This window comes from Urocitellus parryii, chromosome 7, assembly GCF_045843805.1.
Source record: "Urocitellus parryii isolate mUroPar1 chromosome 7, mUroPar1.hap1, whole genome shotgun sequence".
Lineage (NCBI taxonomy): Eukaryota > Metazoa > Chordata > Mammalia > Rodentia > Sciuridae > Urocitellus > Urocitellus parryii.
The window spans coordinates 131,141,482-131,166,294 of NC_135537.1; the positions used below are offsets into that span (position 1 = coordinate 131,141,482).

General features: G+C 46.2%; 1 pseudogene; it reads right to left on the reverse strand.

Annotated features, from left to right (window-relative positions):
• Positions 1-11,051: 11,051 nt before the first annotated feature.
• On the reverse strand, positions 11,052-12,229 carry LOC144256160 (ATP synthase peripheral stalk subunit b, mitochondrial pseudogene; annotated as a pseudogene).
• Between the last annotated feature and the right edge of the window lie 12,584 nt (positions 12,230-24,813).

Consider the following 24,813-nt stretch of genomic DNA (forward strand, 5'->3'; position numbering starts at 1 on the left):
CACAGTCACCCATCTCCAGCAGGCTGCCTCCCAGAGCTTACTTCTTTGCCCACAAGCAAAGGGTGTTCTGTAAAGTGCAGGGCTCTTGATAACTGCCCTGATGCATCTACTTTAGAGATCCTGCTTCTGGAAAAATGTACATATTTGCAGGGAAAAAGTTTGCCTTGAACCTCAAAGAAAATTTTGGACTCGGACTTTTGGGCATTGCTGGGACTGTTTAGACTCTGGGGACTCTGGGAAATTGACTGAATGTGTTTTTCATTGTGAAGTTGGCATGAACTTTTGGGGGCCAGGATAGAATGTTATGGTTTAGATATGAGATGTCCCCCAACAGCTTAAGTATAAGATAATACAAGAATTTTCACAGATGAAATGATCAGATGATGAGAGTTGTGACCTAATCAGTGGATTCATCTACTCATATGGATTAACTAGGCAGTAACTGTGGGCAGGTAGGATTCCCTGGATGAGGTAGGTCACTGGGGGCATGCCTTTGGGGTTTCTATTTTGTCTCTGGTGAAAGGAGCTCTCTCTGCTTCTGACTGCCATGTCAGAGCTGCTTTCCTCTGCCACACCTTCCGCCATGAGATTCTGCCTCACTGTGGGCCCAGAACAATGTAGTCAGCTGGTCCGAGAAATAACCTCTACAACCATGAACCAAAATAAGCTTTTCTTCCTATGTGTTCCTGTCAGGTCTTTTAGTGACAGTGACAAAAAAGCTAACAAAAACATAAGATATTATCATTATTTTGTAAATGAAATAATGGTAGTGTTTGTGCACTTTTTTTTTGGGGGGGGGTGGGTACCAGGGATTGAACTCAGAGGCACTCCACTACTGAGCCATATCCTTAGTGTAGGGATTCTGTGTTTGGGATTGGGGACTCTGATAAACTTCGTGATTGTGGCATGCTTGGTAACTAGGAAGTTTCTGTGCAAAGGCTCAGAATGCTTGGCTGCTGGGAAACTTCTGTATAAAGACACAGGATGCCTGGCTGCTGTAGCAGTGTCCTTCATGAAGTAGCTCTTATCAGCTTTGACCTTCATCTCAGGCACACAGCTCCTGGGAATATAGGGACTCTCTTGTTAAAAAAACACAATGTTTCACTGAACCTAAATCTGTCCATGTAATAGTACCTTTATACAATGGAATTTCTTTAAAACTGCACAAAGCTCCTTACATTGCATATTGTAACTGTGAATGTAACTGCAGAATAAGCAACCTTAATAATGTAGTTATGGTACTAATGACCTAATGTAACCTATTGGTTTAAATAAACGTGATTACTTGTGTAAGCAGCCACTTTCCTGCCTCTGCACCTTGTCTCTGTGCCTCCCTTATTATTTTTCCTTACATCCTAGATCTATTTTGCATTTTATTTAAAGACAGCATCTCACTGAGTTGCTTAGTGCCTCACTTTCTTTCTTTCTTTCTTTTTTTTTTTTTTTTTTTTTTTGCTGAGGCTAGCTTTGAACTTGTGATCCTCCTTTCTCAGCTTCCTGAGCTGGGAGGGTTTACAGGTGTGCACCACAGTGCTGATATGTTTGTGCATTTTTAAAAGCCACTATATTTTAGGATACAAATGGATAATGAATAAAAGTCGAATTGAAACAAGATTGGCCATGTAGTGATAAGTGTTTAATCTGAGTAATGATTATATGGGAGTTCAGCATATTACTCACCTTACTTTTGCTCATATTTAGAATTTTGTCATGATAATTTAAAATTTGATTACAAATTTTGCTTCCATTTGTGGATTTTTTAAAAGATCAGGCTTTTCTAACCCAGAATAATTTGCAATTTATTCCTTTTCAGTTTTCTTTCTTTTTTTAAAGAGAGAGAGAGAGAGAGAGAGAGAGAGAGAGAGAGGAGAGAGAATTTCTTAATATTTATTTTTCAGTTTTTCAATGGACACAACATCTTTATTTTATGTGGTGCTGAGGATCGATCCCAGGGCCCCACGCATGCCAGGCAAGTGCATTACCACTTGAGCCACATCCCCAGCCCCCTCAATTTTCTTTTTAAAATAGGTAATACCAATAGGAAATTCAGGTCTATAGGTATCATAATGCTTTTTTTTTTTTTTTTTTTTTTTGCACAAGGCATTGAATCTAGGGCAGGGGCTCACACATGCTAGGCAAGTACTCTCTTTTTTATTTTGAAACAGGGTCTCACTAAATTGTCTAGGCTGGAGTCAAGTTTGTGATCCTCCTGCCTCAACCTTCTGAGTAGCTGGGATCACAGGTGTGTGCTATCATGCCTGACCCACCATGCTCCCCCCGGCCAATGCATGAACTATCTACTTAATACTTTTATGCAAAAGCAGCAACATTGTAACACCTGTAAATGTCATGATGAACTTATAGACACACACCTGGGGAAAATAGCTCTGCAAAGACAGAGGCCATAGGGAGGTTGGATATGAATGAGCCTAAGACATCTTTATATGCCCCCAGCAGAGTGGGAGGATGGCTCAGACTAATTTATACTCAAGTAGGGGTTTTGCTCATAAAAATGGATTGGATGATCTGTAAATACTCAAAGTGAGAAGGCAGTACAGCTTAAGTGAGCAAAAACCCACCATAGATTCAAATCTCAGTTCAACCAGAGACTAGATGTGATCTTGATACATGTAAGAGTTTACGCATACAATCCCCCATATAAGGGACACTGTTGAATTTTAAATAGCATGTGTGGAGTGTGAGGAAAGTGTTTCCTGAGTAGGTCTTGCCGTTCAATCCTTGTATGTCTTCAAGGAAACCTAGAATCATGACTGACATTTGGCCAACCCCTGGTAATGTGGCCTTTGAGTGTTGTTAAGTTAGTGGTTGACCATGATGTTTTATATACCTGGAGAAATGGGCCATGTCATTTCAGCCTGTCAGGATTGCTTTGCACATACATCAGCATACTTGATGTGTGTCCGGTTTCATCATTGGGACACTAAGTTTCAGTGGCTGTGACTGTCATGTAGCATGATGTCTCTTGTGACTGGCTCTCAATAAAAGCCTCAGACCCAAAAGCTTGAACAGTTTTCTCTGTGTGTGCAGAGACATTCTGCACATGTCCACATACTTTACTGCTAAAGAGAAAGCATGTCCTGTATGGCCCCAGGTGGGGAAATGGTCAAAAGCCTGTGCCCGACGTCTCTGGATTCCTCCTGATACATATCTTTTCCTGATGCTCTTGGTTTATATACTTCTGTTCTAATAAATATTATCCATAAGTATAAAAAAACACATATCCTTGAGAAAATGATGTAGGAAGCACCTGTTGAGAAGTGGGAGGACAATGGCTTGGACCTTGTCACAGTGATGTGACTAGAGCTCACCTAGTCACTCTGGAAGTTTCCAGGGCAGAGTCAGAAATTGCCAAAAGCAAAAACAACAATAACTAGAATTAGATTTGGCAGTAAGGCAAACAGCAGGTGAGTCAATTATGTTATCTACAGCAGCAATAATGCAACATGAGTGGTGGGGGCAGAAGTTTTATAACTGAATTAGATCTAAAAGATGGTCAAATATGGTTCATTAAGAGAAAAGAAAATTTAATAGGAAGATAGAAGAGAGTTCACAATGTTCAAAATGTGAACAGAGAAAATGCAAAAGAAATATATCAGGTTATGATTATAAGAAAGAAGGAGGAAAAACAAAGTAAAGAATAAAGAATAAAGAATTTCCTATTAGTGGGAGACAAAAGGAGAGAAAGAAACAAAAACAAAATAAAACAAAACCGTTAACCCTCAAAAGACACGGCAAGAAAAAATAACATTAAGAAATGCTGAAAGTGAGAAAAAAGAAAGAAATATGTATATGTATATATGTCCATAAACCAACCAGGCCAGCAAGGATGCGCGTGTGCGTGCTCACACACACACACACATACACACACACACACACACACACACACACACACACACACGAATATTCTTAATGAAAAATGAAGGAATGGTCTCCACTGAAGTGGTCAAAATTATCAACAAGAATGAATGGTCACCACATCCTCACCAGCAATTATTGTTGCTTGTATTCTTGATGATTGCCATTCTGACTGGGGTGAGATGAAATCTTAGAGTAAAAAAAAAAAAAAAAAAGAAATCTTAGAGTAGTTTTGATTTGCATTTCTCTAGTTGCTAGAAATTATGAACACTTTTTTCACATATTTATTGATTGATTGTATTTCTTCCTCTGTTCAGTTCCTTAGCCCATTTAATTTTGGGGTTGTTTTCTTGGTGTCAAGTTTTTTTGAGTTCTCTATGGCAACAATAAATGTTGGTGAGGATGTGGGGAAAAAAGTACACTCATACATTGCTGATGAGACTGCAAATTGGTGCAACCACAGTGGTTGGAGATTCCTCAGAAAACTCAGAATGGAACCATTATTTGACCCAGCTATCCCACTCCTCAGTCTATATCCAAAGGACTTATAATCAGCATACTACAGTGACACAGCCACGTCAACATTTATAGCAGCTCAATTCAAAAAAGCTAAATTATGGAACCAACCTAGTGTCCTTCAATAGCTGAATGGATAAAGAAAATGTGGTATATATAGTGAATGAAATATTACTCAGCTTTAAAGAGAAATGAAATTATGGCATTTACCAGTAAATGGATAAAGTTGGAGAATATCATGATAAGTGAAATAAGCCAATCCCAAAAAGCCAAGAGCTGAATGTTTTCTCTGATATGCAGATGATAATTCACAATAAGTGGGGGAACACTAGGGAAGAATAGTTACCTTAGATTAGGTAGAGGGGAGTGAAGGGAGAGGGGACGGGATATGGGAATAGGAAGGACAGTAGAATGAAACAGACATTATTACCATGTGTGTGTGTGTGTGTGTGTGTGTGTGTGTGTGTGAGATTTATGTAATTCTACAATATGTATAATCAGAAAAATGAGAAATTACACCCCATCTATGTATGATATATCATAGTGCATAAATGAATTCTACTCTCATGGATAACTCATTAAAACAAATTAAAAATTAAACAATGCAATCTGTATACGGGGTAAAAATGGGAGTTCATAACCCACTTGAATCAAATGTGTGAAATATGATATGTCAAGAACTATGTAATGTTTTGAACAACCAACAATAAAAATTAAAAAACAACAACAACAACAAAAGAATGGATGGTCACACCCCAAGGGCCTGGCAGCTGCCAATCTCTGCTGGGAGTCTGGGTCTGGATTTCAGGAGCTTCCCAAGAATTCTGTTTACAGGGCCATTGTTGTTGGGGGTGGCCTTCCACACGCCATGCTGCCCTCAAACACAGCCTTCCTGGGATGAGTCCCTGAGTGTATTCACACCCACCTGTTCAGATTCCCAACCCACTTCCACTGGTCACATAATCTGCCAGACTCAAAAGGAAAGCGAGTTGGGCTCCCCTCTGTATCCCTTCCTTGAATTGCCCGGGATACAATCTCTGTGCCTGTTTCACTCACATTCTGCTGGGTACACCCTGGGCCATATGTTAGGCACTTTCCAGGACAGTGTTTGCTATGGTCTCCCATTCCACAGCACCAAGCATCAGTGTGGCCTCCTTGAAATGGTTCTCACCTCAGTTGTCCATGGCCAGTTGAGAAACAGTGCACCTTTCAAACACCAGATGGCTATCTGTGCAGGCTCTGGATCAGCTAAGTTTGGGCTGCCTTTCTGATCTATAAGACTTTCTGTGCCAAATTTGTCCATCGCATTTCTATCTGTGTTCTCCCTCCCCTCTGTGGTGAACCAGCATGGCTGCTGCAGCTAGCCTGGTTCCAACATACTCTTTTTTCTTTGTTCAGTGCACCCTAATTTCTGAGTCTCTAAGACACTCTTGACTGTTCAATGTTGAATTTTATTGAAATCCCATATTTCCCACAGCTTGAATTCTGAGTCACAGAGCAACTGGAAATGTGGCTTCCACTACTCTGCCATCTTGAATGTCACCACACTGGGCGTTTGCATGGAGAATGTCTTCCCTAGGGGAATAATTGTTTTCTATTCAGTTCCTTAATTAAGAAGTAGACAGCTCATACTGTGAGCACTTTGCAGATACTGACTGATCAACCCAGGCCCTTGAGAGGCAGGCAGGTCATTTTTCTCCTTTGCTCAGAAAGGAGATTAGGGAACTTGCCCAGGCTGCAATAGGAAGAACCAGTTCAGCTAGAGAGCCCCACACTGTCGAGAAAATTCTCCATCTCTGTTCCAGACCAGGTGCTTCTACAAAGGGAGGGTTTTGCGTTTCACGACTAAACACTCAGGGTCACTCCAGGTGAACTGGCCTGCACGAAATCATCACGCAGAGACAGAGAAATGCCTTTTTCTTTGGGTCTGATGATGGCTCCTCTGACCTCAGGAGTCCGTGGAAAGAGAGAGAAGAGCACGTGCTGAGCCCTTTTATTGGGAGGAAGCCATTCAAATGAGGCAAGGGGTAGGATTACAAGGGAAGAGGTGAGTGTAGCTCAACCTCTCTGGGTGCTGCCTACTCCTAGGGCCACTCCTGGGACCACAGTTGAGTGAAGGAAAAGCCTGAGTTACGAGTCATGGCACTACCACACCAGACTACAGTGATCTTTCAGATCCCCGTGGTGCATTTGGAGTGGCTCCCCACAGGAAGGGAGAAGAGAACGTCAGTATAGAGGACTGATCCATTCCAAAGGTGCCTGAGAGAAGGGGTAGGGTATATGGGCTGGAGGCTGGGGAAGGGGTCAGTCTGTAGGGGTTCTTGCTGAGCATCTGTGTGCTGGACACATGTGCTAGCAGATATGTCTGTGAGGTACCCAGAGCACCAGCATCCAGGTGTGGAAGACAATGATAAAACAAGATCTTATTCTGGAGAGCAGCTGGCTCATCAGAATGGTTGCCAAAGCATCTCTGAGAAGATGACCTTGAGCTGAGAGAGATGGAAAGTAGGACCCACCCTGTTTGACTTCCAGCTGGCATTCTGAGCCACTGCTTGTATCAGCAAGCCATGAAGTCCAGCTCTTCTGCTGAGACATCCTGGTTCCACAGGTGGAGGGCAATGGACTTGAGGGATAGCCCCAGACTCCAAGAGCCAGATTGTGGACAGCAGGCAAAAGGATCTTCCAGGATGCTGGAGCCTGCAGTAGGAAACCTCCTGTGCCAGCAGCCTCCACCTAAAGGCTCCAGCTAGCACCTGCCTTCCTGATGCTGGTCAGGACACAGGGTTCCAGTGCACAACGACTCGGGTGAAAGTCGGAGATTGTATTGAGTCCAGGCAGAGTGACTCTGGAATGGCTGAACTGATTTGCCATGGATGATAAGGCCCTGCCTGACTGCACAGAACTGAGCATCAGTGCTCCCTGCACCCTCCACAGAGAGCTCAGGACACCAGGGAGGGCATGGGAAACTAGAAAGAGAGTGTTGGGAAACTGGTCCTGGTACCAGGTTCTTCTACAGAAAGCCCTCTGGCAAGGCTCTGTGAGTGGGCCAGTGTCTTCCACACATGTGTGGGATTCCCAGAAGCCTGCTGGACTTTGTTTATATAAGCTCTATTGGCAGATGCCCAGGGAGTGGCTGCCATTTTTTGGGAAGGTCTCTATGCATGTGCCCCTCAAGATGCCCCTGTCAGAGATGATGTCCTGGGCGCTCCTTCCATTGGTAAAAGACCTAGGCCCACACCCAGTTCCTGACACTATCCTGGATGCCCTGCCTCCAGTGGAATTCAGCATCTGTGTGCCATGGCCACATCGAGGAGTCTGTGGTCCAAGCTTCATGCCCAAACTTCACTGTCCAACAGCAAGTTCATGTCCATTCTCCAGGCCTCATGCTCTGCACCCGCAAAGACCCCAAGCACAGCCATGATCAGGCTCCAGGCTCCCTTGGCCCTCCTTGTACCCTGAGAATGCCAGCTCGTTCTGCTTCCCTTTCTGACCTACCCACTGGATCTCATGACTGTAACTTCAGTAGCATCCTTCCCTGTCCCCATACCCTGAGGATCTATGGTTATTAGCTAACCCAGTAGTTTGGTGCCTGGTGGGACAGATGGGTCAGAGGTGAGCCCAGAGCCCAGCCCTTTCCTGTTCTCCAGTGAGTTGATCTCTCACAGGTCACTTAGCCTCACCTGCAACTGCAGTTGGTGTACAAAAGGGAGGTGATGAAACCTATTTGGGCACACTAGGCTGAGATGAGGTCCCCTTTATAGGAATCACATGGGAAAGTACTCGGAGTGGAATGAGGGCATCTTGTGAGTTCCAAATCTTGACATAGGATCCCTGCTCTGAAATATATCAGCAAAGCATGGGGGAGAAGCCCAGATGGTAGAGGTTGCCCATCAGAACCCAACTAGCCATAGCTGTGATTCTCAGTTGTCTCCAACCCTCCTCCAAGGCCAGACAGCCCCCGAGCTCGGTGCAACCTTCTAGAAGGGCAGTTTGGCAGGAGTAACTAAAATTTTAAGTGGGTGACATTTATTTTTCAGAATTCTACTTTTAGGAATGTATTCAACAGGAATAGAAAGACCTGCATAGGAGATGAGCAAGCTGTGATCACAGAAGATCAGAAGCAGCATAAAAGTTGCCATCAAGGGGACTGGCTATGCAGGGCCTCCTGAAATGTAAAGGGATTGGCTATATCTATAGGTGTCATCATGAAAATCTAAAAGTCACTTTAGCTTCTAAACCCAAGGCACATAACTGCCCCCTCAGCTCTGATGACTCAAGAAGCATGGGTGGAAGGAAGTGTGTGATGTACATGGAAGGAAGGCTTTGGCGTCAGTCCCTAGTTTTGCCTGGTCCTGCATGAGGAAGGGTGCCAGCCATCCCCTTGAGCAGAGGGACTGGAGGAGAGGATCTGAGCATGGGTTTTCACCTCTTAGACATGTTTCTCCCTCCCCTGAGTGTATAAAAACAATGTGATGAATTCCTGCATTTCTTTTGCAAGAGAGGCAGGATGGTGTGTAGAGTCCACCATGCTGTCCCAAGGTGGGTGCAGTCACTCCTGGGGTGACCTCTAGCATCAAGTGCCGGCAGTTCTGGATTATGGCAACTGGACCAGACCTTTTGTCCAGCTCAAGCTAGTATTAAAAGGCACTGAACCCAGGCATGGTGGCACATGCCTGTAATCTCAGTAACGTGGTGAGACCATGTTTCAAAATAAAGGGTATGGCTCAGTGGTAGAGCACCCCTGGATCCGAGCCCCAGCACCACAATAACACAAAAGGCTTTGAAGCTGATGCTCCTCTTGCTGTGGTTGCTTTGGCCAATTACTCCTCCATGAGGGGTTGTGGGAGTGAGATGGGGACACAGGGTCTAGGGAAGTCCCCGGGCCTCAACTCACCATCTGCTGTGGAAACACAGGATGCGTCAAATGCTTTATTGTCACTGTCTGGCAAGGGGATGGCGACCATGTCTCTAGGCCTTGTGGACCTGAGTGGGGCTGTCTGCAGCACAGCAGGAAACTGGATGCAGCAGGGAGCCTGGAACAGGAGTGGGTGACAAAGCCACCAGACCTGCTGCCATTGCCTGGCTTTGGTTCCAGCTGCATGTGTCCAGCACACGTGGCCCTGGGGCTTCCAGGCCAGGCTGAACAGGGTAGGACCTTCCCAGAAGGTAGTGTGCAGTTGAGAAGGTCGTGTTCCCCGGACCCCTGGAGCCAAGTTATCTTGTCTAAAGCAGGATCAGTGCCAGATACTCCTTGTTGGGCTCTGGTATTCACCCCTGAGACTAAGCTCCCTGAAGAAACCCTGCCACAGTGTCGGCCTCAGTCCCCTAGAGAGGCCTAAGCTGATCCTAGATGAGGTTATGATGCCACTGCTGTCCTCACAAGCTGTGGACCCTTCCTATGTGCCCACCTGCTTCCAATAAATGAGCCCCAAACACTCTCCATGGCCTGCTGACCCCTGCATTGAGCTAGGTGCTGGGCACAGGCTTCAGGGACCTTAAGACCCTGGGCCACTTCAGACCTAGAGTAGAGGGTGTTGCCTGAGCTTTGTTCATGAGAGGGCATTGCTCCCAGAGAGCCCTTCCCATTTCCTGCCCTGGGTGCTCCCCAGCCGTCTCTCATCTAGTAGGCCTGCAGTCCTGCTGCTAATAGTGAGCACCATGATGGTGGCCTGTTGGGTCCACATTCCCCCCATGCAGCCAGGGCCTGGCACTCCACACACACAAGAAGTGACAGCTGCCCATCCCACATGGTCCCTTGGTCTCTGGGATCCAGGCCACAGTGACCTGGAGCATGGGAGGCCATTGTGCTGTGTGACCAGAGTTTTCCTTCCCTGATTGGTTGAGGCTTTGTCGGTTACTTCCCATGATCTGATCACATCCAAGTGGCCCTAGATGGCTGCCCCCATAGCAAAATGTGTCTTCATGCGTAGATGTGCCTTCCTACAGCCCCAGGGGTCAAATTACCTTACCTGTCCTTGTAAACCTGCCCCCCTTGACCTTTTTTGGATGGAAATTTCTAAAGAATGAGAGTCTCTCCAATAAAAGTCCACTTCTGAGCTTGCTAGCTCTCTCTCTGTCGCCAGCCTCTTGTGACACTACTCACTCTCCCATTTGGGGAGCTTGAGGCCGAGGGCAGAGGAGCCGTCCTGGGGCTTGAATTAAAGGTAAATTGTGTGTCTGTGTTTTATTTGGTACCTTAGGAAATTCACTCGAATGACCATTAGTTTGGCTGCCCACACTGTTTTGGGGGCAGCACGGGTGCACTCCAGGGAGACTTCATTCAGGAGCAGCACTGAGACAAGGTGTGATGGTTTATTTATTTATTTTTTCTTGTTTTAATCAGTACTTTATTGCACAATGATGGAATTAATTATAAATTTAAATTGTAGCTTGGTAACCGATCACCAGGCCATATGTTTTAATAAAAGCCAAGTGCTTTTTTCAAAAGTGATCAGATAACAACTCAAAATGTAGAGATATGATGAGAACTATCTGGCCAACAGATTTAGCTTTCTCACTGAAAGAAACTTGAACTTTTCTGTGTTAGGAAAGGTAAACTGTAATTTCAGTAGACAGCAATATAGAAAGATTGTGTCACATCAACTAGTTTCCATTTACTCAGCAACAGTTTATAGCTGTCTTAGTTGGGACAGATACATTTATGTAACTGGCTGTGCTTGAGCCCTCTTTGCAAGCAGCTTGAGACCTGCAATGCACTTGGCAATCATCTCCTTTTTCTGTTGTGCAGAGATGCTCTGCACCACGTGCTTCTCCACCAGTTTCTCATGTGCTCTTGTCCCTTTTGATGCATCCTATTCTGCACAGAGGTACAGATTGTTGGGAGTCTCCCTGAGAACTCCCCCTCCCTGGGCCTTTCAAACATGGCGGTGGGCAAATTGCCAGTGGGTGGCTAGAACTCCCCCCGGCCTTTCAGATAAGGGGCCCCTATTGCAACATGACAGGCTGGCAAGTTGCCAGTGGGTGGATAACAAGTTGTTTTGAAAACCTTCTCATTGGCCCTCCGGTCTTCCCCCTATGAATCTTATGCAGGGCGGATGTGCGTGCACCATAGGTGATGACCTGACCTTTACTATGATTGGCCCCGGGAGCTTCCTGGTTTAAGATAACTGACTCTCACTTTCTATATAAGCTAGCAGCAGTTGCGATAAAGTGCTTCATCTTTGTCACTGCTATCTGTGTGTGTGCGTTTTAATCTCTGACGACGAACGTTGGCTTTTCACAGATAATCCGGGTGACTCTTTGCTTCCTTGTATACTTCATGTAGCCATTCCTGGTAAGCAACTTCCAAGGCCGTAGCAATGTTATTTATCTGGACATCAAAAAAATTGTGGCACTTCTGAACCAGCCACCTGCTGTGACTTTTCCAACTAAATCATATCCTGGATTTGTTTGATGGAAGCCTGCTTCACCTCTTCTAGTTGGACAATTTTTTGCTCATTGAGATTATCAATAAATTCTCTAATAGAGGAACCATATTTTTTACATACAAAAGTAACCCTACTTACTATTGATATGGTAGAGAAGGTCTCTGGGATAACTACATAGATTTCTTTGGATAGAAACAAGATAAATCTAGTTCCACGCATGGAGGGTGCTGTTAAACCAGTTTTAGGATAAAGAAATCGGAAGAATTCCTCAGGGATCGGCCCAAGAACAAACCTTTCCTCCATATTCAGGAAGAGGTGGTAGAGGGGCAAGATGTGACTGCCCTGTGTGAAAGATCCCAATGGCTGCCATGACCCTGGTCCTAGGAAAGCTGCATTCCTGAGCAAGGGGCTCACTCTGATGGCAGAGAAAGTACCACCTGTGAGAGCATGGTCAGCAAATATCCATGCAGCAGGCTTAGTGTCCCTGGGACCCTGAATAGAGACTCTGTCTGCTCCGGTTTATTTGTTTTTAATAGGACTTTGTACTGTGGTAAAATGCATGTCCCATCTAATTGACCATCTTGACCTCTCTTGAGTGTATGATTAGTGGAATAAAACAGCCCAGCCTCAGGACCTCCTCATCTTCCCAGACTGAAGCTCCATCCCACTAACACTAACCCCTCCCTGACCCTAGCCCTAGTACTCACCACCCACTGCCTGTCCCCATGGCTCCTAGGGACCTCAGAGGCATGGAATCCCTGGCTGGTCTTACTTGGTGTAGTTTCTTCGTGGTTCTTCCATGTTATGGTATGGGTCAGAATTTCCTCCCTTTCCACATGTATTTTCATACATGTACACGTTTATAACTGATCTGCTTGCTGACTGAAGCTTTATATACACTGTCCTTCTTTGTCCCAAGTAACCATTGTGTCTCCTATTATGATAGCCACCCCTGTTCTCTGTGGGTTACAACTTACTGGATTTTTTTTTTATTCCTTTGCTTTCAACCTGTTTGTGTCTCTGGATCTAAAGTGAGTCTTGGGTTGGAGATGTGGCTCAGTGGTAGAGCACTTTCCCAGCACCCACTGACCCTGGGTTTGAGCCCAGCACAGAAAATAAATAAAAATAAATACATAAAAATAAAGGGAGCCTCTTGCAGAGAATCATATAATTGCATCATGGGGGGATATATTTTCTCCATTCTGCCAATCTTCATGTTTGGATTGGAGAGTTTAATTCATTTACATTTAAACTAATTACTGATAAAGAGGGATTTATTTGTGTCATTTTTCTATTTGTTTTCTATAAGGCTTCTAACCTTTGGGCATTATGTAAAATTGTGGATGTGTAACCGACGTGATTCTGCAATCTGCATTTGGGGTAAAATTGGGAGTTCATAACCCACTTCAATCTAATGTATGAAATATGATATGTCAAGAGCTTTGTAATGTTGTGAACAACCAATAAAAAAATAAAATTAAAAAAAGGCTTCTAACTTTATTTCCCCCATTTCCTGCACTCATGACTTCTTTGAATTTAGTTGATTTTTTGCAGTGGTATTCACTTCCTTTTGAATATAGTCCTTTTCCCCTCCTTTGTGATTACCCTGGGGATTGCATTTAATATCCTGAAGTTATAACACTTTAAATTGAATTTGTACCAGCTCAACCTCAATAGCATACAAAAACTCTGCTCCTTCAGAGCTCTGTCTTTATCTTCTTTCAGTTATTATTACAGAATTACATCTCTGTACATTGTGTGTCCAAAGACACCATTAATTTTTTAATTTGTTAATCTCTTAAATCATGTAGAAAACAAAATGTGGATTTACAAACCAAGGCTACAGTCATGGTAACTCTTGGATTTTTTTTTCCCTCAAGTGTGCTAGTTTTTAAAATCATGTGGAAAACAAGTTGGAGTGATACACTGTTACAATAATACCACATGGCAACTGCCCATGTATTTACCCCTCCTGAGGTCTTTATTTCTTCAAACAGCTTGGGTTGCTGTCTAGAGCCTTCCATTTGACCTCCTCCCCTGAGCATGTCTTCTAGGCAGATCTAATAGTAACAAGATTCCTCAGTTTTGTTTATTGGGAATGTCTTAAATTTGCCCATAATTTTGAAGGGCATTTTTTTCAGAATATAGGATTCCTGATTGACAGTATTATTTTTTTTTCTTTCAGGACTTTGTCTATGTAGAGCTCACTACCTTCTGTCCTCCTGAGGTACTGATAAGAAATATGCTGAGGACCTTATTGAAGCTCCCTTGTGTGTGATGGGTCACTTCTCTCATGCTGCTTTTAAGAGTCTCTCTCTGTAGGTTTGTTCTATGAGATCTCAGCAAAGGTCTCTTTGAGTTCATCTTAGAGTTCACTGGGCTGCTTGGATGTTTATATTCATGTCTTCTAGCAGATTTGGGGAGTCTTCAGCCACTATTCTTCAGATAATCCCTCTGACCTTCTTTCTCTCTTTTTCCTGAATTCCTACAATACATGTGCTGGTCTGCTTGATGGTGTCCCTTGGGATCTCAAGGCTCTGTTCACTTTTCTCTAACATTTTTTCTTTCTATCCCTCAGATTCAATAATTCCAATGATCCTATCTTGAGTTTTGCTGACTCTTTCCTGACTGCTGAAATCTGACTTTAATTCTCTCCAGTAAATTTTTAAATTTCAGTTATTTTCAGCTTCAGAATTTCTCTGGTTTCATTTAGGTTTTATATCTCTTGATTGATATTTCCATTTTGTTCATACTTCATTTTCTTAACTTTATCCACATCTTTTTAAATTTCTTCCCACATTTTTGAGACAATTGCTTTGAAGTCTGTGTCAAGCACTGTACCATCTTGTCTTTCTCAGGAAAAGTTTCTTTTGGTTTGTCTTTTTTGTCCTTTAAATGAAAATATTATCTGTTTCTTTTGATACCTTGTGATTTTTTTGTTGAAAATTGTAAAATTGAGAAGAAAAAGTGGACCCTGATCTCTATCGTGTGGGATGAGGCCCCAACTTCCTTAATAAGACTCCTGTGGTGCAAGAATTAAAATCAAGAATCAATAAATGGGATGGAATCAAACTAAAAAGTTTCTTCTCAGCAAAAGAAATTATCTGTGAGGTGAATAGAGAGCCTACATTTTGAGAGCAAATCTTTACCCCTCACATATCAGATACAGCACTAATATCTAGGGTGTATAAAGAACTCAAAAAGCTAAGCACCGAAAAAAAAATAATAACCCAATCAATAAATGGGCCAAGGACCTGACCAGACACTTCTCAGAAGATGATATACCATGAATCAACAAATATATGAAAAAATGTTCATCATCTCTGGCAATTAGAGAAATGCGAATCAAAACCACTCCTCTAAGATTTCATCTCACTCCAGTGAGAATGGCAGCTATTATAAAGACAAACAACAATAAGTGTTGGCAAGGATGTGGGGGGAAAGGTACCCTCATGTGTTGCTGGTGGGACTGCAAATTGGTGCAGCCAATATGGAAAGCAGTATGGAGATTTCTTGGAAAATTGGGAATGGAACCACCATTTGATCCAGCTATCCTTCTCCTCAGTCTATACCCAAAGGACTTAAAAACAGCATACTGCAGGGAGGGACACAGCCACATCAATGTTTATAGCAGCACAATTCACAATAGCTAAACTGTGGAACCAACCTAGATGCCCTTCAATAGATGAATAGATAAAAAAATGTGGAGTATATACACAATGGAATATTACTCAGCAATAAAAGAGAATAAAATCATGACACTTGCAGGTAAATAGATGAATTTAGAAAAGATATTGCCAAGTGAAGTGAGCCAATCCCCCCAAAAACAAATGCCAAATGTTTTATTTGATATAAGGAGGTGGATTCACAGTGGGGCAGGGAGAGGGAACATGGGAGGAATCGACGAACTCTAAATAGGGCAGGGGGGTTGGAGGGAAGGAAGGGGGTTATTAATGATGGTGGAATGTGGTGATCATTACTATCCAAAGTACATGTATGAAGACATGAATTGGTGTGAATATACTGTGTATATAACCAGAGATATGAAAAATTGTGCTCTATATATGTAATAAGAATAGTAATGCATTCTGCTGTCTCATATAAATAAAAAAAAGAAAATTGTAAAATAGAATTAAAACCATAGTAATTCTAAAAATCATATCTCCCCCTTCCCTAGGGTTTGTCTGTTTTCATTTTTCTGTTGTTATTGTTGTAGACTATCCCTGTGCTAAGAAGCAGCCTAAGGTATAAATTTAAGATCTTGTCAGGTCGATTTTAGGTTATCAGTGGTTACACCTTGGGTATAAATGGTGACTTTCTAAGTTCCCTTGTTTATGTGGTTGCTTTTGAATGTCCTAGAATTTAAGTGGCACAGGGGCAAAACAGAAAAATGAAAGGGAGAGGGAAAGAAAGGCCCTAGATGTTTTTTGAACTAAGAGTGTTGTCTTGCAACAGTCAGAGAGGGATAAAGCAGTGGTTGCTCACCTTTGCTTGCCCCTCAAAGATCAAAAGCAGCCATTATCAAATCAGAATACATATATTTTCATATATTTGTTGATTGATCATAATTATGGAGAAAATGGTCCTTCTTGCCCACCCTGGCCCCCATTAGCTGTATGCAAGATATGCATGATTTTCTGCTCCAGAGGTGGGAGTTAGGGATGGATAGCTGCTCCCATGCTAGAAGATGAAATTGACCAAAATTGACATAATAAACCTTCCTCAGAAAACTGGAATTCCAAAATAGTTACATCAGACAGATATTACCACTGTGAATGTTATTCAGTTAAGGGGCAAACTTCTGGTGCTTTCTATTTTCCATCTTCTTGGAACATGGTTTTAAAGTTGAAAGGATGACTAGAATTTAGGTGTATGGAAAAGAGAGGGGAAAAAACTCCAGGTAAGGGGAACCACTGCATCTTGGAGGTGGCCACAAACATGAGCATGAGAGAAAACTGTATCTAAATGCCTTATATGTAGCAAATTATCCAGTTCTGATAACAGCCCTGTGAAGTGGTAGCTCTTGCTGTGTACCAGAGACTAATAATTGGGTTGATGATGATGGTGGTAGCTCTGTTTCTTTTACGGTGAAAGTGTGGTGGTAGTGATGGTGTTAATTATGGTGACAATGGTAGTGATGGTGGTGATGGTGTTAGTGTTATGGTTCTAATTGTGATGACTATTCATTAAGGAGATGATGATGATGATGATGATGATGGTGCTAATGATGGCAATGGTGATGGGGGCAATAATGGTGTTATGATATTAACGGTGGTGGTGACAGTGGGTATGATGGGGGTGGTGGAGACAGAGCAACAGGGGTTATTTGCTAACAGCAGTGGTGGTGAAGGCGGTGAAGGAGTGTGTCGTGGTTTCAGCTGCAGTTGGCATGAGCTAATGCTAGGTGATGGTTAAAGCTCAATCTTCAGGATCCTTAACACTTGGACTTGAATCCCAGCTCCAACTCTTATTCTCAGTGTGCTCATTACCATGGTAGTCATCTCAGTCTACCTCACTCAGTTTGGTGGGGTCATGGGTGACTGGAGAGTAAATGGAATAAGTCTCACAATGAGTCTAGCTCAGGAATGGCATGAATGCCTTCCCCCAAAATCATGGGTTTATAAACACCAGCCCAGACACACAGCCCTATGGGCTCTAATGTCCCTAGAGTTCCATTTATTTCTGGCTCTGTTCAGCTTTAGTGACCTTACGATGACCCATCCATTTGCCCCCTAAATACACCTTGTTGGGCTTGGGGTGAACTCAGAGGTAGAGCACTTGCCTAGAATGTGCAAAACCCTGGGCTCAATCCCCAGCACTGAAATAAACAGGCAAATAAACTCTCTTCTGCCCAGCATAGGGGTATCTATCTGGCACTCTGATCCTCTTCTTCTGTGTGGCTTCTGGGGACACACTGCAGTTTGCCACAGGCTCTTACACTCTGGCCCCAAAGGCTGTGAGGGTCAGACCGTTTCCACCCACTTTGCTTACCTTTACCCACTCTTTCCAAAGGCTCTTCATGCCCCTCCATGCCTTGCAGATATGACCACTTAGATGATGTTCTCGCCCAAAGACTGTCCTTCCCAAACCTGTGTCCTCAGGCCACATGAAGACAGGAAAGCCCACACAAGCAAGACATCCCTGTGCATCCCTCTCTATATATCTAATTGATCCCAAAGTTCTTCCCACCCAGAATCCCACCTCTACACTGTTGCTGCGGTGTCTGTCACAGAGCAGCTCTTGTCTGGCAGGGTGACCCTCTTGCTTTTGTCTCTGGGCTACCACCCACTTATCCACTGCAGACACATGCCCTAAGCCTCACTGGCTCAGAGCATCCCTGTGCCCCAATCCAGTGCATAGAGTCAAACCCCATTGTTCTGTGTACTTTGGTTTCATCAATTTTTGGTCAGGATAAGGAGATGGAAACCCAAATCCAGTGTGCCTGGTTTTAACACAACTCTGCCACTTACTTGCTATGTGAACTGGGGTTAATTAGTTAACTTCTCTGTCAGTTGCCTTATGTATCAAATGGGTCTCATGACAGCACCTACTTCCTAAGGTTTGGGGGAGTACGTGTGATACACACAGATCCTCTTAAGGTATAACTTCCCTGGTGCTCCCTAGACATGGTCTACAGTTCTAACATAGTTCACAGCATGCTCACCTCCATGTTGTGTCTGGCTGCTGCAGACTGACCCTCTTTGATAGGGGTTTGAGGGTTTTCCTGGGCTTCCTACTATCCAGGCTGTGCAGGCCAGCTGCTCTGCTGTGGCCCAGACACAAGGACTAGAGCACTGTGATGAAGACAGGCTCTGGACTGGCCCACCTGAGGATCCAGGACCAGCCCTCTCCAGGGATGGAGGGAGCGCCTAAAGCATGCTACACCATAGCCAGCCAACTGTATACCAAGCAGCATCAGAGTTTCCATGGCAGTGATGGCCATGTGCAGCCTTGGTCCCCTGAGTCCCTCTGACGTTCCTTGAGTCATGGCTTCTCCATAGCTCCAGAGGCAGGACGCCAGGTCAGCAGCCCACAGGTACCCTCCCTACTTCTCTGGCTCCTGGCTTTCCTCCTAATGCCACCTCCAGGCGACCTTGGACCCTGGCAATGCCATAGGAGACTTAGGACACCTGTGTCTGCCCAGGAAACGTCAGGCAGTGGGCCGATCCACATGACTGGGGGGATCCACCCTCTCCCTGTGGATGAGGCATAAGGCCTGAGAAGCAGCCACCAGGCGACCAAAGGTCCTGAAGCTACAACTGCACAGCCCACACCACAAATCCTGCCCAAACTGAAGAGCCCCTAAGGTCCCCCACCCAGGCCGTCTGCCCGCCCCTCACAGCCCAGCCCCACCACCTGGAGGTAGGAGGACAGCTCAGAGCCTGGGAACACACTGTGGAGCCAACCCATGTTCCCATCCTGGCCATACACCTGCTTCCTGTGTGCTCGATGCCTGTCTTCTCATCTGCAAATTGGAGGGAGCAGCAACCCCTATGAGGCCAGGGAGCCTTGAGAAGCATGGAGTAACGTGTGGAGTGTGGCTGGCTCCATCCCTGGACACGTGTGCTGTCCTTGCTGTGGTTATTTCCCAGATGCCAAGAGCTGCCCACGTGGCTCTCCCCATCTTCACTTCTCCCACCTCCTGCTCTGGCTCTTCCCTCTCACCACCTCTCCCTCTCTCTTCCCACTGTCCCTGCTGGACTTGGCCCTACAGAGTCCCTCCTCTCTCCCCACACCATCTTGCCCCTTCCTGTGCCCTCTTGTCCTCCACTGTCCCTCCCAAGCTGTGTCCTGGGATCATCCCCTCCTGGATGTTGCCCAGTCACCTTCTACCAAACAGTTGTGATTTTCTCCTGTTCCAAACCTGTTCCTTCATGTCCCCCTAACCCCTGGTCACTTAACTATACACTGGTATCCCTCTGGTGCCCCAGCCCCACAAGCTGTCATTGGTGGGCTGTTCCAAACCCGTCCCTACCCCCAGCCCCCACCTGTCCAGCCTTCCATCCCAGCTGCCCTCTCTAAGGCTCCAGCCACATCCCCTCTGTCCTGCCCTCCATTTTCTCATCCTGATTGCAGGGCACCTCTCACCAGGCCACTGTCCTGCTCTGCTACAGGGGCTCTTCCCCACAGGGAGGGCTCCTCTCTTCCACCCGTAGGAGCCCAGACTCCTGGGTCTCCATGGAAGCTCTGAAGCTCTCTGAGACCAGAGACCCACTTCACTCCATCTTTGGACCTTTTTCTGAATGCTTTGCGGTCACCATTGTTTGTGTTTCTCACCACTGAAAACAAAGAACACGAACAGGAAAACACACAAAAGCTTTCCCCTTCAGGGCACCCTGTGAACTTATATATGGGGTTACACTCCTGCAACCACCCACCCAGTAACCATTGTTCTGATGTCTATTGCCAGCTCTCCATCCTTACTATTCTAGAAACTTCCATAAGTAGGATCAGTCGGGGGACGCTGCTCTGAAGTTGGCCTGGACTCTGTGCATGCCTGTGCGTCATGGTCCTGTCCTCTCTGCTCTGTGTTGTTGCATGCTGTGCTGTTGATGAGGGTGTCACACTGATTCCATCTTTCTTCTGTTGATGGACAGACTGGGAATGGACACACACAAGTCCCTGGGGATGCTGACTTTCATGCCCCCTGGCCGTATGGCTGGGAAAGCAAGTGCTGGGCCATAGGGAGACTGATGTGGAGTGTGAGAGTCAGCTTTCCATTGCTGTAACACCATGCCTGAGACCTAGGAAGAGGCTTATTTTGTCTAACAGTTCTAAAGGTTTCCATCCAGGCCTGCTTTGGGGCCTATGGTGAGGCAGCACACCATGGAGGAGCACTTGGCAGAGCCATCTTCACAACTCATGTCTGGGATATAAGAGAGAAACAAGGAAAAGGCCAGGGTCCCTTCAAGGATTCACTGAAATGACCTGAAACCTCCTACTAGACCCCACCTCCTACGTTCCACCACCTCCCAGTAGCACTCTCTAGGAACTAGCCTTTAACACGTGGGCCTGTGGGGCACTCTGTCCTCCAGGCAGTCCTGCTGGGATTCACTCCTCATGCTGCATGAGACACACCTACAATTATTCATGTTTCTCTGAAACCCAGATCTGACCAGCACCCTGGCTGCTGAGGCAGGCCCAGAGGCTGCCGGGTTGCCTTGCCTTCATCCTGGGGGGAAAGCATGAGGGTCGTCTCTTCAGGGGTCAGTTAGACCAAACTGACAGGACAGAGGCATCTGGGACTTGGCTCAGGCCTCTGACTTCTCCTGCTTCACTTGCCATTCCTAGGGCTGCCCTGGTGGCTGATGACCTGCTGTCTCAGCAGAGCTTGCCGTGTATACTGGAATTGGGGATATCCCCCCGAATCTGGGCAACGGCATGGCTTCCCTCCCTCAGCCACGTCACCCCTCTCCCCCAGCCAAGGCTACAGGATGACTCCAAGCCTGGGAAACAGCAGAAAAGGGCACAGAGAAGGATTCATAGCAGATGGGGTGCTGTTGGGGCTGTTTGTGGGGAGGACTCATGACCCCATGTATGTTATGCAAATCCACATGGGCCATCATAGCACTGTAGGTGTTTTGGGAGGGCGTGCCGGGGGACACCAAAAATATCCATCAAGAAAGATGGCATTCCCGTCATAGAGAGCACCCTGGTCCAAGAGCCCCAGAGAAGGGACCCTCTAGCCCCATCCTGGTCAAGACGCTCCCCTTGAACAGGTATCACCCTGGACACTGAGGAGGAAGCTCTTGGCCTGGAAGGGCCCCCAGGAGTACCCTCCTGTGACTTCCACCAGGGGACACCCTCTGTCCAAGACTTTGAAGCTTTGAGTGGTGGAATAAGAGTGGGGAGGGTGTGGAGAGTGGCCTTGTATCTGTCCCAGGCCTTTGTCAGAGCCACTGACCAGCAGCGAGCATGCTCTGGCTTCCTACTTCATCCGACTCTACTGTGTGTGAGCACTCGAGGCTGCAGCTGCAGGATCACAGTCATTACCAACATGGCCACTGAACACGTCTTGGCTTTGGTGGCTTTTCATCCCTGTGGCCTTTCCAGCAACATGAGTCTGCTCCTGGGGTCTGTGAACAGGAGCACAGCTGTGGGAGGCTTTCCCGGGGCTGCCACAAAGGAGGGCAGGGGTGCTTCTATCCTGTCCTCCATGAGGCCACTGGAAGCCATGCTCCTGCTGGGCACTAACCCCATCAGCCAACTGCCATCTTGACACTGGAATTCTGGGGTGGATACTTGGGTCTGGCCTTATATGTCAGTCTGAGGGTACTGCTTGTCTGCCACAGGCTGTCCTGTGGACACAGGGATCATTGTCATCGCCATAACTGCCGTCCACCAGCAGAGGGCAGGGTGGCACTAGCTCTGCTCCCAATGATTCTGAGGACCTGGCTCTTCAAAGGCATGGTCACCCCAAATTAACAGACAAAACACGCACACACCACGTGCACACGCACCTGCTACATATCACACGACACACACCACCCAACACATACTCGACACACTGTACTACAACTCACACGCCACATAACATACCATCCTATACTATGCTGTACGAAAAACACAACATGCGCAGCACCCAGTTATCCACACAAGCACAGCACACACGACAAGCACACTTCACACACACACACTTCACACATACACACTACACTACACACCCACACTGTGAACCCTATTAAGCTTTTTTGTGGTTCATTATATGGTTATTGTTTGAAAAGCTCTCTGCACATGTGTCCTTGTGTCCTGTGTCACAGATCACGGTTCCTGTGTTGTGTGGGGTAGCCATGGGGCGACTTGGGACCTGGAGGAAGGGTTTGCACTCCCCTAGGGCTCACCCTTCTGGGCCATGCTGAGCCCCTCCCTCCCCAGCCGCCCCTGATAATACACTGAGGGATCAGGGCCCCACTGAGGGATCACACCTGGGCACTCACAGGACAGCCACACCACATAACTCAGCATCCTCATGCCCTCCATGTGGGCTCCCCTCCACCCCTAACCCACTTGGCCTTCCTTTCTGCTGGCCAAGATGCAGGGGCCTTCCTGCTCAAGGACTTTGCCCCTAGTCTTTCACACTTCTCCAGGAGACTGGCTGCTGCCTCCTGGAATGCAGAACTGGGGAGGAGGCTATTAACCATGGAGTGGGCCTCCAGGGTAGGGCTTGGAGGCCTCCTCTCTGAACTCTCCCTCCAGCCCTGACTGTGCCCATTGACCTGCACTGAAGTCCAGGAGCAGCTTGGGGTAGTCTGGGCAGGTGGAGGCTCCATGCTCTTAGGGGGCCTGGCATAGAGGGGGAAAAGGGAAGAAAGTTGGGGAGTCCCTGAAGGGCCTGAGATCCTGGAAGCTGGGATACCATAGGCCCAGGCTGCTCATGGCCACCAGGTATGCAGGGTACATGCACAATGCCTCAGTGAGGGGCTTAGGGTCAGATGGCTGGGGACTATTGGAAGTCCCAGAAGGGTAGCAGGTACGGGTATGAGGTGGGGCCCAAGAATCTAGAGTCTTTGTAACTGGGTTCGGGCATTCTCCAGTGTCAGAAATGAGAGAAGACAATATAAAATGGAAAAATGAATTAAATCACAATTTGGCCAAAATGGAGGAAGATGCTGATCTGCCTCCACCTGTCCCAAAGAATCAGTGCCATCTACAGGAAAGAAGCTGGGAGATGCAGATTTGTAGACCCTGGGGAGCCCTGATAGGTACTGCAGTCAGTTTCCTCCAGCCCTGCATTCCTTCCTGGGCCAGGGCTTTGGCCTGGCCAAAGTTCCATCCTGGGCATGGGATGGTTGCATGCAGGGAGCTGGGAAACTAACGGGATAAGGTAGTAGAGAAAAAAAGAAATTTGGAATTTCTATGAAATTTTCTGATTTTAACTGGGCCCCACCACCATCCCCTGTCTTAGCCATTCTGCAGTCTTGAGGGATATGGGGCTCGCTGACATCTGGTCCTTTATTGCTGGGTTGGTGCAAAGATCTCCTCAAGGGCACCCAGAGCTTGAGTGAAAAGAGCCAACTTCTGTGCTTTTCTTTACAATTCCATTGCATTCTGTGTTCTTAAACAATGCTTGGTTTTGTATATTTTAAAGCTTCATAAATGAGCCAACTTGCAGAGTTGCCCACTGGCTCCACCTAGTGGAAGACTTGGGAACCCTGCTCCAAAGCCTCCCAGATCTGTGAATAAATTTTTCTGAAGACATTACTGATTGTTCGTCCACCAAGTGGTCTTGCAGGCTTGTCCCATCCTTTGGTGCAATCTGACCCTTCATCAGAGGGGAAGTGACAGACTTTTAAGAGTCAGTATCAAAAGATCCTTTTTGAGACAAATTTGAGCAACAAAACAGGCTTAGAAAGAGTGATTCCCAGACTAAAGCTTTTACTAGGAGTCCTGAAACACCTGTGTGGGGTCTTCCAGGTGAAGCACCGGGAGGGCTTGCAGTGAAGGAGAAGACTTGGTCAGCATCTGCCCTCCCAGACTCCAGGTTCCCTGGCTGTAGTCACTATCCTATCAAGTTCCCTGGACCCCCCTATTCACCTTATGGGGCTCCACTTCTCTCAACGGATCTGGGGGCTATCCACTATGAAGGTCACCAGGGACACCTGTGAGGACATGGGGCTCACAACGGGTGCTCACACCACCGCCCCCATTCTCCATCCTCCCCAACCTGTATGTATGGAGAACTTTGCCATCTGAACCCCCACACTCTCCTCATTCACCCTTGGGCTACCTGCACCTGAGTGTGGTCCCAAAACCCAGACACTTTCTCTAATGGTAGAGCTAAGAGCTCCCACATGTCCTCTGCCTCATCCTCCCCCTTCCAAAGTGTAGATCCTGCAGTTCTAGCTGGGAGTCCATTTGTGATGGGGGGCAGGCTCCCAGAGGCCCCAGCTGTAGCCTCAGCACAGTGACACAGTGACCATAGCTACAAACTCACACTCAGGGTGGTTGGGAAAAGATTCCATGTGCAATTAAATTCTTTATTGTGTTACAAAATGGCACACATTGCTGTGGAAACCTTGGAAGATCAGAACAG